We start from the raw sequence: 15,053 nt of genomic DNA, 5'->3' as shown, positions 1-15,053 counted from the left end.
ATAAAATTGTCTTTTGCAGGTGTTCGTAGAAGCATAATATTGTATTTTGCAGGTGTTAGTAGAAGAATAAAATTGTATTTTGCAGGTGTTAGTAGAAGTATAAAATATTTTGCATATAAATTGTATTTTGCAGGTGTTAGTAAAAGAAGTATATTAAAAATTTATTTTGAGGTGTTAGTAGAAGCAGTGTGAAAAGCTATAACGTGTTTTTGCAGTGTTAGCAGAAACAAAATTATTTTGCAGGTAGTAGAAGTATAAATTGTATTTTGCAGGTGTTAGAGTATAAAATTATAGTAAGTGCGGTGTTAGTAAAAGCTATAAAGTAGGTGTTAGCAGAAACCTAATAGTGTAGAAGTATAAAATTGTATTTTGCAGGTGTTAGTAAAAGCATATAAGTGTTTTTGCAGGTGTTAGCAGAAACATAAAATTATATTTTGCAGGTGTTAGTAGAAGCAGAAAAATGTTTTTGCAGGTGTTAGTAGAAGAATAAAATTGTTATTTTGCAGGTGTTAGTAGAAGCATATAAATGTTTTTGCAGGTGTTCGTAGAAACAGAAAAATGTTTTTGCAGGCGTTAGTAAAAACATAGAAATGTTTTTGCAGGTGTTAGTAGAAGCAAAAAAATATTTTGCAGGTGTTAGTAGAAACATTAAATTTTATTTTGCAGGTGTTTGTAAAAGCAGAAAAATGATTTTGCAGGCGTTAACAACTGAAAAAAGTAAAAAAAAAAAAAAACTTGATTTTTGAACACCTTTTTTGAATAAATTAAATGGCATAGATTCATCTAAAGTTAAATACATCATTGCTTAATCATATTGTCTGAATTGGTAGGTATTGATTTTTCCTTGTTTTTGCGCGTGAGTTAACAAGATATTTTGAGGACGTTGGAGGGGATTTGGATGAATCTAGGTTGACTCCATCCCCTGGTGATTAGGTTTTGTTGGTTATTGATAATTTGGCAGACGGTTGCCAACCAAACCATATCGCTGTTTATACAAATATTATATGGACAATTGGAAACCGGTCCTCAATCAAAATATAATAATAATAATATTAATAATGATAATAATAATAGAGGGCGGGTAAACAGTAATTCACTTCTCTTCTCTACATCCTCCTTCCTCTCTCTTCTCAGAGTCAATCTCCTCATCTCTCCTCCTCTCCTCGTCTCTCTCAATCCTTTATCGTCTCTCTCTCCTCTCTCATCTTGTCCTCCTCCTTCGGCGTCTCTCTCTCTCTCCCTTTTATCTCTCCTGCTGTTGTTTTTTGTTATAGACGAAGCTATGTCTTCACATTATTTAAAGATCTGTAAAGCTATTCAGTTGTTAAAGTAAGAAAATTTAAGATCTCGGCAAAGAAAATAAAATAGCACCAAAGACAATGTGTGGCAGAGAATTTTGCCAGGATGGGAAGTATATCTTGTCTTGAAAATTAATTGAAAACAGGATATTCATTAAAATAAAAAAAAAACCTGTTGCCGGATGTGACGTCACAGGGATTTTTCAAAAGTATTTTTTTGTGACTCTTGAGAGATATCAGAACTCTATACGTTTAGTAGATAAGATCTTGTTTCTGTTATCCGAATGCAACGATGATTGAGTTTTGCTTTAATTTATTTTATTGTTGACAGTTACAATTGATTATAATTATTATCTCATTTTGCATAATAGTGTACGTAGTATATTGAATTTATCATTTGGGTTTATAATTGAACTACACATTTTGTGTAATATATATATATAAAATATATATATATATATATATATATATATATATATATATATATATATATATATATATATATATATATATATGTGTGTGTGTGTGTGTGTGTGTGTGTGTATATATAATTGTTTATTGAATAAAAACGTAGTTTATCACCATCTTAATAAGCATTTTCTTAAGAGTGGTTATATAATGTGGAATTCTGCGATGTCTAAATGCTGAGCCCTTTTTTAAGAGAAGAGGGGGATAGTGAATAGCTAATAGTCCCGTGGCTTATTACCTAACCCTTTCAAAGTCGTAGCAACCTAAGAATAATTTTGATTGCCTTCTATTTGCATAATCCCACTCCATGAGGCACCCAAGATTGTTTTCGGCTTCACTGACCTTGGCAGCTTTGACCTCAGGTAATTCGTAGGTACAGTCAGTCAGTTTTATAGTGTTTCTGAAACGAATGTGCGTTTTTTTTTCTTTTTTATTTTGAAAGACTTTCAGAGAATCCATTTTTTATCAAGTTCACAAATTATGCCTTTTGTGTTTTAACTAAAACAAGAGATCGATTAGTCACTTTTCAACATTTTATTTTTTATTTATGTTGGGACATAAGATTTATTTTGAGTAAGTAAAATAATGGAATTCATGCTTTCACACACTCACTATATATATATATATATATATATATATATATATATATATATATCTATATATATAGATATATATATATATATAGATATATATATATAATATATATATATATATATATATATATATATAAATAAATATTAAAATGTGATGGGTATGTGTATATGTATATGTACGTATGTATGTATTGTATATGAAGCACTCTTGCCATCATACATTAAACGTAATTAGGAAATAAAGTTCGTCTGCGCATACTTTTACAATGCGTTCAGCTTAATCTGCCAAGGTTTATCGTAACTTTGTTTGTTTCAAGCAACAACTCAGAATACTTTACTTGTTCTGAACTTCTTCTGACCGTCAGAGATTCAGGAGGGTAGCGTTCATATTTTCTCAAAAGCTCAATGAAGGTTGTTGCGAATTAGAGAGAGAGAGAGAGAGAGAGAGAAATAAAGAGCAGATTACCAGAAGCAAAAAGCAGTTCTTCCGTAAACATTTCGCCCACAGATTTGCCCATAATTACCTTGGGGTCACGGCAGTCGCTTGGTTTAGCCATTATTACTGGTGGTGTTCCTCAAGGAACTTTTCGGGCCCCTTACCCTTTTCCTTCTTATCTGCGACCTTCAGTCTCCCTCCTCTGGTTTTTCTTTGATAGAATTTCTTCTTCAGCCATTTAGGCATCTTGTGTTGTTTTCAAGTAAGTTTAATGAGTGCCTTCAAGATATGGTACTTCTCTCTCTCTCTCTCTCTCTCTCTCTCTCTCTCTCTCTCTCTCTCTCTCTCTCTCTCTATTCCAAGTTATGTTTGTTGATAGGGTAGTTCAGTTTCAGGCTGCCCTAAAGCAAGAGCCCGTGCTGGCGTTAAGCCAGCGTAAATTAACGACAGGGTCGTTCAGCATACCCACTTCTTTCGACATTTTGAATGCCCAGTTTGCCTCAGACTTGCGAGAGAGATCGCAGACTGCAATTAGTTAATTTCGTTTTCGATATTGTGTGGCATTAACTTTATCTCAGTTCCAAATTACGATCTTGGCATCATGCATCATCATTATTATTATTATAATAATGACTCATAGGAGGGTGCTTCCTCTTACTCATCATTCTGGACTGCATTTGTTTAAAGGTCATTTGCCTGATTAGTGACCTGCCCTTACCACCTCTTTGATGTAAGATGACCTTTGTAGCCCGCTGGGATGAATGTCCGGATAGTTCTTATAAAACTCTGAAATTGTTGTAGGAGTCTTTGAAAAGCAGGTTAGACCTTTATTCAGCTTTTCAAAAACTTCTGAAGTACATCTATCATATTTGAAGGGTAACGTCCTTATTGGAATGACTTTCTGATCCAGTCTCTCTGATCTGTCACTTTGACCTTTGAACGTTTGGTGAAGGTCGGTGTTATGCTTAGAAAACTATCCACTTTTTGGTTTATGGATTTTAACCCATCGGCGACGTTTGTTGTTTCATTCCCTCCCCCCATTTTTATTTAATTCTTTTTTATGTTCTCCCCTGTATGTTGAATAGGTTATCATCCTCTGAGTTGGCATTGTAACACCTGCTGAGCTACCAGTTCCCACACTCACTATAATAGATTCACATCAACCGTGCATTTGATGTCTAGGCCAGTCTCTTACGACGCTCCTGATTGTCTGTTGATAAGCCAATCGCAGGCTGGAAACTCTGTCTCTCTCGTATCCCTCAGGAGAGGTTGAACATACATCCTGCCTGTGTGAACCCTCGAGAGAGGCTGAGTTTCCAGCCCTGTGATTGGCTTATCAACAGCCAATCAAGAGCGCCGTAAGTGACTGGCCTAGACATCAAATGCACGGTTGATGTGAATCTACTATAGTGAGTTTGGACAGTTGCTGGATAAGGGGACTTTTCCTTTTCTTGTGAGGCCAAGCCTTTGAATTGCTTCCCTGAAAACGTTTTTCCTTATTTTTATAACCTGAGAAGGAATGAGGTCGTCTTTTTTTTTTTCCTTCCGCTCCTCGTAGGCACCAAGACGCCAGTCCCGTCCGTCTCTGCATTTAAAAATGAAATATATCCGGCACTGAGGTTACGTCCGGAATTAAGTTGTTTTATTGGCCCGTAATGGAAGTTGTATAATAAAAGCATATGATTAATAAATAGTTTTTAAAAAGGGTAGTTTATCATTTCGTGAGGTTTTATGGCGTTGTTCGTTTTAATTTGAAGAGCAGAAATTTACATTATCATAATCAATATAAATAGTTATTATGTTTATTGCTGGTGCAGGTTGCAATGATCGTAGTTCATCCCTGGTTTTGGTGGCTTCATGAATGAGATGCTAGAGTGCTTTCATTATACATATATAATGTATCGACTTTTGCAAAGGGTACAGGTAGTCCCAAGTTCTCTTTCTTGATCCCAGATAATACCCATTCACGGTTCGGTAGACTCAATGGTAACAAGACAAAAGGGAACGTTATTCGTGAGCCGTACCAATCATAGTATATGTATATATATATATATATATATATATATATATATATGTATATATGTACATAATGTTTTGTGTGTGTCCGTGCGTCTGTCTTGTCTGTGTGTGTATAACAGAGAGAATCCGTAGGCGGAATTTTTCCCACCAAAGGCTGGAGACGGTTTGTCGCCATTAGTGTAAATTAGTCACATGTAGATGACCTCATAGGAAGAGGAGAGTAGATCTCGTTGCGAAATGTTTTTTTGTGTTTTCCTTTTTTCTTGGAAGGGGGAGAGTAGAGACAGATCTGACCCGTATGACGTCAGCGGCTGTGACGGTAAACAGACTCTGTGCCTATTTAGGGTCATCAGACAATAGCAGAATTTTTTTTTTTCTTTCCTGTCTTCGCCAGGATGTGAAAGCACCGCCATCTGTCGGCAGCGGCTGTATCGCAACCTAAATCTAGAAGTCTTTTCGAAAGTATAACTCACGTTGACAATTTCCATGTGAATGCAAATGCGTGCGTTTGTGTGTGTGTGTGCGTGCGCTCCCGCGCGTACGAGTGCGCTTGCGCTCAGTTTTTTTTTCTTTCTTTACCATGCCTACAAGTCTGAAGAGATATATTAATCCCTTTCAGCGGAAGCTGGAGTGAAATAATGGAAGGTTTTGCCATTATCTTGATGGCTGTGATGTGTTTATGAATTGGTATATGCTTTGATCTCGACTTGTTTTGATCGGGGGCGATTTTGGATATATATATGACCTTTCTCCTCCCCGTGACAGAGAGAGAGAGAGAGAGAGAGAGAGAGAGAGAGAGGTATTTAACGCTTTGATATTAGACTTGTTATTGATTTGTGTCTTTTATATTGTCTTGGACAATGATTGATGATGCAATGAGAAGCGTCATCTATGAGGGAGCACTGAAATCGCTTGACAAGGGATATATCTCCGTTTGTCTCTCCGCCAAAGGTTAAAGTGGACCCGGTGAGCTTTAGTATTGATATTTGAATATTTATTTATTGACTTTTTCTGGGGGGTGGGGGTTAGCGAGTTAATTCTCCTCGTTTGAAAAGCGAAGAGGTGCGTGTAAAAATAGCCTGTTTGTTTCCGCGTTTATTTTTCTGTGAAAGTGATTTTTCTTAAAGTATGCTCTTATTATTTTTTTATAGTAGAAATAATATTTTCTTTCCCTCAGCATCATTTCCGTTTGTACCTTACACAAAGGTCGTGTTCCTTTTGTACCTTACACAAAGGTCGTGCGCCAAGGTCGAGCGTATCTGGTGATGAAGTGACATGAGGGAATACTATGAAATAGACTTTTATAGGATGAGAAGCAGAGAGGTTTATAGAATGTGAAACGTACAGGTTTATAGAATGAGAAGCGTAGACGTCTGTAGAACGAGAAGCATAGAAGTTTATAGAATGTGAAGCATAAACATTATAGAATGAGAAGTACAGAATTTCATAGAATGAGAATCTTAGGTGTTTATAGATTGAGAAGCATAGAAGTTTAGTGTATAGAATGAGAAGCTTAGAAGTTTATAGAACGAGAAGTTTAGAAGTTTATAGAATGAGTATCATTATATATTGCTTATAAGGTTTGAATGTTGTAAGTTATAGTTCGCATCAACTACTTTTACCTGAATAATTAAATAATGAAAAAGATCATTTCTTAACTCCTTTCAAAAGTGTTATGGAACCGACGGGCTTTTACAATTGATTTCTTATATATTGACCTAATTGGTATGCAGAGTTTATACTAATGCCGGTGTGGTCAATCATTTTATATAAACCAAAGCCCAGGTTTACATCCTGGCTAGGAGCAAATGCACTGGTGAATTATAATTCCCCTTGAGTGTAAGGTCTTCCCGTGGCATAGTGAAATCTATATTGAATGGTATTTGTTGCCTTATATATATATATATATATATATATATATATTATATATATATATATATATATATATATATATATATATATATATATATATATTTCTGTAGAGTAAAAATTTATTCTATTTCGGTTAGTATAACTGAAGTACTTCGGAATATTATTTATAAAATACACACACACACACATATATATATATGTATATATATATATAATGGTGTGTGTGTGTGTTGTGTGTGTGTGTATGTTATGTGTGTGTGTATGTATGTATGTATGTATTTTATAAATAATATTCCGAAGTACTTCAGTTATACTGAACCGAAATAGAATTAATTTTTACTGTACAGAAATGTTTATATATTTATTGACACCAAACAAGCTGCGTTATTGTATTTTCGCTCCTATTAAGTCGACAAGTGAATAAAGATAATTAATTTGGAGAAGCCATATATGTTTTAAAATTATGACCTTGTGGATAATAGGATGATATTCTTTTTTAGTTTTTGAAACGAAAACTATTGTGTCGGCTTTGTCTGTCCTCTTATCTTAAAAACTACTGAGGCTAGAGGGCTGCAAATTGCTATGTTATTTTATTTAAGGTTAAATTTGGCCGTAGTCGTGCTTCCGAAGCAACGATTTAGGACAAGCCACCACCGGACCGTGGTTATAGTTTTAATGGCCGCGGCTCATACAGCATCTTACCGAGACCACCGAAAGATAAATCTATTGGGTGGCCTTGATCAAGGTCTAGCCTTTGGCCTTGGTTATATGCTGTAGCGGCTGTGTAGAGATTTTACATTTTATTTATTTATTTTTTTATTTTTTTTTTTATTTATTTATTTATTTTTTACTGAGGAAAGATGCACCGCATATGAAGAATCGAGATCCTTCATTTAACCGAGGGATATATTTTTATATCTTCCGGTATGTGCGATGCCCGGCACGTCTACACATCCGGCTGCAGATATATGCATGGCAATGCTCTCCCTCGCATGCCATCGTGTCCTTTCATAAGTAAGAATATTTATATATATTTATATATTTATCCCCATGTCCACTCAAGTCACCTTGAAACAACCTTAAAGTTCCGTACTACTTGCCACATATGTCTGTATGTTTACCACATGTGATGTCTACTACCTTTCGTATAATGTTCTGCAAACCACATCTGACAGGGAAGTGTCAGTGTGGCGTGTTTTGTTATGGGATGATTAATTAACCCTTTCAGGCACCAGGCCTCAGCTGGAGCGGGTACGAGCGTTATTTCACTTTGTGTATTTGGTAAAGTTATAGGTAGTGTCCATAAAGTCCCAGTACCATTGCAAGCCGTAAATACTTGTAATGGTACTGGGACTTTATGGACACCCTGTATTTCAAGCTATGATACCTATTCTGATGTAACTTTAAAGTAGAATACTTTTACTTTATTGTGGCTTGTAAAAAAAAAAGGAAAGAAACATAACAAAAGGGGAAAATGATAAGTTGATTGTCTGCACTCCTTAGGTGTTGGCAGACCATCCCCCCATCATTTTTGATTTAGGAAACACTAGATAAGATAGTGAAAGCCACAATCTAGTCAGGAATGGGTAAACTGATTGACCCCTCAGTTTTTTACATCCATAAAGTGTCTGTGGTTCCTAGTAGCCTTTTGTATACTATAGCAAGGTTTAAGAGGTTCTTGAAAGTACAGGATGGTGTTCCTAATGGCAAAGTTAGATTTACAATGATTAGGGTAGTCGACACTAAAGGTTTTGTGAAGATTGGGACTGTTAGCTATGCTTACGGAAGTATACAATGGAATGGAAGAAATTAGCAGGATGATGTAGATGGAGAATAAAAGGGAAGTGGTAAAATTCAGTAGTGTGTCTGAGCTAGTACATAAGGGCGAGAAGTAAGTTGCGTAGGTTGGCTGTAAAAGCTGATAAGAAAAAAAATGGTCTTAATAAAATAATTGCGCAGTGAACCAATTTAATATTTTTGATATTTATAAAGCTTTGCGAATTATTGGTACAACGGAAAAAATGTTACTGAGAGAGAGAGAGAGAGAGAGAGAGAGAGAGAGAGAGAGAGAGAGAGACTGTTAAACTTGTATTTGATATTTTGCCATTTAAAAAGCTTTAGGAATGATTTATTTATTACGGCGCAAAAAAAACGTAACTTTGAGACGGAGAAAGTTGAACAATTAAGAACAAATATAAAGATATGTGACGGCGAACACGAACGGCACTTACATCAATTTTCATTCCCCGTAATGAACACGTTCACCTCATGCACTATTCTGGATAACTGCTGTGCATTGCAACTTTTTTTTTTTTTTTATTGGGGCAAGATTCTCTCTCTCTCTCTCTCTCTCTCTCTCTCTCTCTCTCTCTCTCTCTCCACACACACAGAACTAAACTTGATGTACATTGCAATTTTTTTTTCATTGGGGTAAGATTCTCTCTCTCTCTCTCTCTCTCTCTCTCTCTCTCTCTCTCTCTCTCTCTCTCTCTCTCTCTCTCGCTGAGTAAACTTGCTGTGCATTGCAGTTTTTTTTTATTGTACACAGTCAAAAGTTGCAGCTTTCCAAAGGTTGTTTTCCTTTTAGTTATAAAAAGACAGTTCAGTTTTTCCTTCGTTTGATATTATTAGTAAGTATTAATCTGGTTACCATTATCAACTTGATAATAGCAAGTTTTCCTTTTATAGCATTCAGTATTTTTAACTTGAAATGTGAGTGTCGTTGTTATTCATTTAGATTTTATGATATTTACGTGAACTGAATTACATCGGATGTTTTTCCTATTAGAATCGGTGTGGTAACAAAAACCTTTGCATGCATATTGCTAGATAGTATGCTCGTGCGGTGCATCCACCCTATAGGTTTGTACCCAAGTTTTAATCGTATATAGATTTATGTATGAACTGTATCCCATGGGTACGCTTACTTCGATCATCACTTAAAAGGCAAACCCTCTTGACACATTTTACGTTTTCTTTTCAGCTCACAGTGGGATACAGGCCCGAGCGAGACCACCTTATCTTTGTTATATTTTCCTTGGAGGGACCTGATTCGGTAAGTACGTATTTGTTTTTTCTTTCTTTTTTCTTCCTTCCTTTCTTGTTTTCCATTTGGGAGACTCAAACATTATTTCAAGCTTTATTTCAGTAATATGGGGTTTTTCGACAGCGATAATTGGAGAAATCTAAATTTCTGGGTATGTAGTTTTTAAACAGTCTGTCTAATATACCTAAGTTACTCCACGTTAAGTCAGGATTTTAAGCTGTTTTGAAATCATTATACCCAAATCGTACCATCCCAGTCATTATAACTTGAAGGTCTAAATTGAAGCTTTGCTTTTTTTTTTTTTCACCTTTTAGTTTTCCGTAAAAGAAAACTATTGGGATGGCTTTTCTGTCCATCCTCAGATCTTAAAAACTGCTGAGGGTAGAGGGCTGCACATTGATATGTTGATCATCCACCCTCCAATCTTCAAACATACTAGGTTGCTGCCCTCTAGCCTCAGTAGCTTTAATTTTATGTAAGGTTAAGGTTAGCCGTGATCGAGCGTCTGGGAACGCTATAAGACAGGCCATCACTGGGGCATGGCTAAAGTTCCATGGGCCGTGGCTCGTGCAGCATGATACCGAGACCACCGACATTTTTTGTTTTATTTCGTTCTTTTTTTTTTCTTCAAACTGAGTAATGTCGGGTGTCGGATGTCTTTCCTCGAACCCGCAATGAGAGTCTTTATTATTCATTGTCTTCTCTGGTGTAAGACACCCACCACCACCACCAGCTGCTGCTGCTCCTGTGACCACCACCAGCTGGATGTCCAAATCCGCTCGGTATTCGGAGGGTCTCGCTGGGTATTTTGGAAGGATTTGTAACTTCAACTCAGGTTTTATTCTGTTTATTCAATTCATTTTTTTTCTCTCTTTTTTTAAGAATAGGAGATTAATTTTCCCTGTGAGAACCTAATGAAGAAGAGTGAAATTTTCAGCTTGGAGATCGTACACGTATGTATTCGTGTATGTGTGTGTTTGTGTGTGTGTGTGTGTGTTTGCTACGGGCAGATAGCGAAACCAGGAATCTCACGATTTGTCTAAAATTTGAGGCAGATATAGAAACCTAGGAATTTCACGAACTGCCAGAAATTGCATGCAGATAGCGAAACCAGGAATTTCCGGTACTGCCTGAAAACCAGGAATTTCACGAACTGGCAGAAATTTCAGGCAGATAGCGGAACCAGGAATTTCACGAACTGCCTGAAATTTCAGGCAGATAGCGAAACCAGGAATTTCACGAACTCCCTGAATAAAATTTCAGGCAGATAGCGTAACCAGAAATATCACGAACTCCCTGAAATTTAGGCAGGTAGCGAAACCAGGATTTTCACCAGTTACTGCCTGAAAACAAGGAATTTCACGAACTGCCTGAAATTTCAGGCAGATAGCGAAACCAGGAATTTCACGAAATAACTGAAATTTCACGCAGATAGCGAAATGCACTTAAGGACATTTGATCCCCCAGGGTGCTCGAACTAAACCACGACGAAACAGTGTAGATGAGTCACTGTTTCGCCGTGTTTAGTACTTGTCCCTTGGGGATCAAATGTCTTTATTACGGGCTGCTCTGGGAGTAAGATCCCGTGATGGCATAAGGCCACCATAATCTCAAAAAGCTTTAATTTCATTTCGCTATCTGCCTGTAACATGTATACATATCAGATACCGCACCATCGTTTATTAATTGTCACGTGAAAATTCATTTTTACTTAACTTAATAATAATTAGTATATAATTACAGTACATCGGACACTGCACGTGCTACACTAATAATAATGATAGGGAACGTAATTACCTTAAGAATAATAACATAAGCGGTAGCAAAATATTCAGTGGCAGCACTGAAAAGGTAAAAATGAGAGAGAGAGAGAGAGAGAGAGAGAGAGAGAGAGAGAGAGAGAGAGAGTCAGTAATGAAAATAGCAGAATCATACCTATAACATGAGATAGTTACGTCCAACAGCCGCTGGCCTTCAGTGGAGACGAACAATAGGGGATTAAAATAGTTGATAGTAATAAAGGTAAAGTGGTGCAGAATAACAATCTTCACGCTTCACTGTTTAAAATTATTTGGGTTATCGGGCTGCAGTTGTTTCATCGTCTGTGGATCTACCTGGAGTTCGTTTTCTGTAGGGGGTAGTGCCGTCAGTGCACCTCATTCGTTGCAATGTAGGCATTACTTAAGCTTCTTTGCAGCGTCCCTTCGGCCCTTAGCTGCAACGACTTTCATTCCTTTTACTGTGCCTCCGTTCATATTCTTTCTTCAGTCTTAACTGTCCACCCTCTCCAAACAATTGTTTCATAGTGCGAGGTTTTCCTCTTGTTACATCTTTGAAACCTTATAGTGTAAATTTCCGTTTCGGCGCTGAATGTCCTTAGTTGCCCCAGTGATTGGCATAATGCCAAAAAAGAAAAGAAAAATCTATATAAATCTTTTAGTGATACGTGTGGAACAGCGACATTTTTGGTTTTCTGGAAGTTAAAAAGGCAAAACCACCTTGTATTCACTGACGCCGCTGCCCGATGTTAACTGTATATATCTTAGGTCCTTCGTGATGATGTGCCCTAGGCACGGAAGGTCATATACGAATTCCAGTCAGCGATTGGCCATGAATATTTGTGGCTCATCAATACGTGTCAATTATAGTTATCTAAGGAGGCGGTGACTCGAAATAGGTTTTGGTTTCGTTCCAAATTGTCTCAAAGTCATCTGCATACAGAAAACGGCTATCCAGTAATTGCCCTAGATCGAACTGACGCAAAAATTAGACTCATGTCATTGATATAGAAGAGTTACGTATTGTTATTCCGTTGATTGTGCAGCCGATTAGAGGCAAGTTCAGTTTCATGTTCAGGTTATCTGCGTATGTATCAGAAAGGTGGGATGAGAGACTACCGAACTTGAAAGGCTTCTGAGGTCAAAAGTTCATAATATAACCCATTACCGCATATTACAGAATTACAGCACGGAGAGATTACTGTGTAGAATACCACTTATATAAAAAGATTAATCTTTTTAATGATATGTCAAGGAGAGGTTTAGATATTCAATACTCTGTTTGACGCCTTTCTCACGTGTGAATAACAAAAGAAAACTGGCGAGGACCATGATGCATAATAGCTCAGTTTTTTTTTTTTTTTTTACCAGGAAATAGATGCAGGTGTTCGTTGAGTGATTGGCTTTCAGTCCAAACTGGCCTCTAGAGGTATGTGCAGAATGGACAGCTAAGGAATAAGTAAAAAGATAAGATAAGAAATTCAAAGTCTTAAATCTGTAAGGTTTTGATTTACTGACATTTGTTGTAACAGTAGACAGAATGAACTTGATGCCTCTGTGTACACACACACACACACACACACACACACACACACACACACATATATATAATATATATATATATATATATATATTATATATATATATATAATAAATATATATATATATGTATGTAATATAATATATATATATTATCTATATATAACATAGATATATATAGATTATAGATATATATATATATGGATGTATGTATGTATGTATGTATGAATGTGTATGTGTGTATGTATTCATATTTGTCATCAGTAAAGACGTGCGAATAGTTTATCGTAATTTCATCTTCGTTCTGCTTGGTAACACACCATCATCATAATCGTTGTTGTCGAAGTTATAAGTTACTGTCGATGTTGCCAAACCGTACTACAACCTTCTCTCACATTTTACCTGTAATAATCATTATCCTCGCCCCTCCCTGGGTTTACATCTCACGATCTATAGGACAAGGTCTATGGGCCTTGCTTATAGGACTTGGGTCGAGCTTAACAAGGAACAGAAGATGGTCTTCACCTAATCGGCCATTAACGTAACCTTGGTGAACCTCGATCTATGATGAAAAGGCTAAATAAATGCCAAGGGCCAACCAGGGGATGTCAGGAGGTTAAAAGGAGGAGGGTTGTTCCGTCACAGGATAAACGGGCGATCATAATATGTTGTGCCGCGAAGTCTCGGCGGAGATTACATCTCATTTGGCCTTTTATTCCTTCGGGTTTTATTTTTGACGGAGGTTCGTGATATATCTTTCTGTCTTTGCATGTTGTTGTTTGAGTATGGGGGCGGGGGGGGGGGGGGGGCGAGTTTCTGGTGGGTTTGATGGAATGCAAGCGCGCGTGAACGCACGCTAGCACACAGACACGCAAACTCGCACAAATGTGTTTGTATATATTTTATATTGATACACACACACACAAACAAAAACACACAAACACACACACACCTTTTTCCTCTGTGGTTAGGTTAGTGTCAGAGAAGTGGCTATAGCCTTCCCGATTTCTCGGAGATTCCAGGGCTTTGGCCGCTAACTTTATCCGCCAGAAATTTTTCCATTCCAGCAGATGATAGCACCCCTCTAGAAATGGGTGGAGTGGTGGGTGTAGGCTTGGAACAATTCGCGGACCTAGTAAACCTGAGACGAGCGATACACCAGTCAACCATTGAACTAACCTTTCAATGGTGAGTAGTAGGGACTCCACGTCTTCATGCTATATATATATATATATATATATATATAAATATATATAATAAAATAAAAATATCTATATATATATATCATATATATATACATAGATACAACATACGTATATACATACATACATACATACATACATACATACAGTAGAAAAGATTACATACATGTCCATATTAAAATTTATACAGGTAAATATTTATGTACATGAAATCACGGATTACTCTACATTTCCTTGATGACCTACTTTGGACATAAAGCCAATCACCTCACAAGCATGCTGCTTTTTGGAATGTATTGACGCTTTATTTTAACGTTTTTAATTCACGATAATAATCAGTACTTACCCTTCAACTAATTCCATTTCATGAAACAATTATTTTCCTTTTACTGTCATCACTGTCGTTGTATGAATTATAGTTATCGTCCTGTTGCTGTGTGAAAGGACGGCTTCATAACTGCTACCACACTGAGGTCGACAGACGAAAAGAATCTTTGCCAAGCGTTGTCGTCTATATTCTAGTATACGCATCTTTTGAGGATGAGGTTTGCTCTGCAAATACATGAAAGCGCCTGGGGAGGATACTTCTTCTTCTTCTTCCTCGCTTCTGTGTGTTGTCATTTTTATCACGCGTTTTATGCGAATGATTTTTTTTTTGTACTTCGTAAGTCTGTCTGTCTGTCTTTCTTACAGAAACGTGATACATTACACATATCTCAAAATTATACTGTGAACCTTTATGATATTTTGAACGATTCTCTCTCTCTCTCTCTCTCTCTCTCTCTCTCTCTCTCTCTCTCTC

At 36.7% G+C, this 15,053-nt stretch overlaps 1 long non-coding RNA gene across 2 annotated transcripts in view; it reads left to right on the top strand.

The window, feature by feature from the left end:
- LOC135200819 (uncharacterized) overlaps nt 1-15,053 on the top strand; it is a 193,416-nt gene that overhangs the window by 131,877 nt on the left and 46,486 nt on the right. For both annotated transcript variants that reach the window (XR_010311375.1, XR_010311374.1), the window contains exon 3: nt 9,670-9,741. This is a non-coding gene — a long non-coding RNA (uncharacterized LOC135200819). The remainder of the gene's footprint in view (nt 1-9,669; nt 9,742-15,053) is intronic.

The sequence above is a fragment of the Macrobrachium nipponense genome, chromosome 27 (genome assembly GCF_015104395.2).
Source record: "Macrobrachium nipponense isolate FS-2020 chromosome 27, ASM1510439v2, whole genome shotgun sequence".
NCBI classification, from domain to species: Eukaryota; Metazoa; Arthropoda; class Malacostraca; order Decapoda; family Palaemonidae; genus Macrobrachium; species Macrobrachium nipponense.
Note: the sequence above shows the minus strand (reverse complement) of the source record. Positions and strands in the feature narration are given on the sequence as shown.